Genomic DNA, 1,435 nt, shown 5'->3' on the forward strand with positions numbered 1-1,435 from the left:
GAAATAATAGCTAGGCTAATTGACCAATTAGAATATTCTATAAGTCCTAAAACTAAGGGAGCATGCAAGATTGAATTACTTCTAAGTCTAGGGGTAAAATTGTCATTTCACAATTATGGTTTAATACCTATTTATTTCTATTTTATTAAGTAAGTTCTATTAAGACAATTAACCTAACCTAGATCTAATATTATTTCTAAGAATATTTCTAACACTCTAAATCATTACCTAATCTTGATTAATTCTAAATCTAAAATCTAACCAAAATTAATATTTCTAATTAATCTAAGATTATCTAATTATTCTAAATCCTAAAATTAATTCTAATTGTTCTAATATTCTAAAATCTTAATCTAAATCTAACTCTTTATTAAGCTATTTAACCTAATGGAACTAATTAACCTAACTAATAATATTCTAATTAAACCAAAAATAGTTAAATCTTAATTGATTAACTCCTAAGTTCTAATTAAAGGACTTAACAAAAACTTAAGAAAAACAACAAAAAATCCTGGAGCCGGGCCTTTGCAATGGACAAGGGGTGTAGGTCCAACATGAGAAGTGTGGATAGGAGTTGATCCGCTTGGGCCTTAACCTCAAACCCGGATTCGAGCTTCAGATAGGAAAGAATGGATCTCCGATCTTCTTATCCACCTGCGTACTAGCCTGGATCGAAAATGAGCTGGAGTTTCTCCGAAGGAATTCATCGCATTGTGCGGCCAAGAAGACTCCGACGAAGCTCGCACAAGTCCGTTGCATGTTCAGATCCGTATAACGCTCCTTGTCTCCTCTAGATTCCACGTCTTACCTCACGAATTCATGTACTCTCCAATGAAGAACCAAGAACAACAATCGGATTCGTCGGATACTCTCAACATTGAATCGACATCGAGACTGAGACTGAATTAACTTCCTTTCTTTTTCTTGTGCGCGAATTGAAAGAAATTGAAGAGAGAGTGGTTACCTACCGGAATCGATTTGTTGACGGTGCGGTTGGTTGTTCGTTCTGTGAGTTCCTGCAGCATCGGCTAAACCGAGAGCGAAGAGGGAGAGCGTACTCGTGGCGCAACGAAGCTTCGAAGATGGAAAGCAGAATCGAAGCTGTGGATTCACCGGTTCAGGTACTCACCTACTTCTGTTGCAGGTTCTTGGATGAGGTTTTTCTTATCTCTGTTAAATCATTGTATGGCATGTTTTGTTGTTTTTCATTGTGGATTCTGTTAGATGATTGAAGAGTGATATTGGATTGAAGGTGATGAAGTGGATTGAAGGTTGGTGTGGTGAAGGTTTTGTGAATGGAGGTTGAAGTGGCGGTTACCGGTTTTTGTGAGTTTGTTACGGTTGTTGAAGGAATTGAAGAGAGGAAGAAGAAGCCGGAAGCCGAGAAGTGAAGATTGAAGAAGAAACCTGATTGATGCGTGGGTTCCCTTTATAT

The sequence above is a fragment of the Lathyrus oleraceus genome, chromosome 6 (assembly GCF_024323335.1).
Source record: "Lathyrus oleraceus cultivar Zhongwan6 chromosome 6, CAAS_Psat_ZW6_1.0, whole genome shotgun sequence".
In the NCBI taxonomy this organism is placed as follows: Eukaryota; Viridiplantae; Streptophyta; class Magnoliopsida; order Fabales; family Fabaceae; genus Lathyrus; species Lathyrus oleraceus.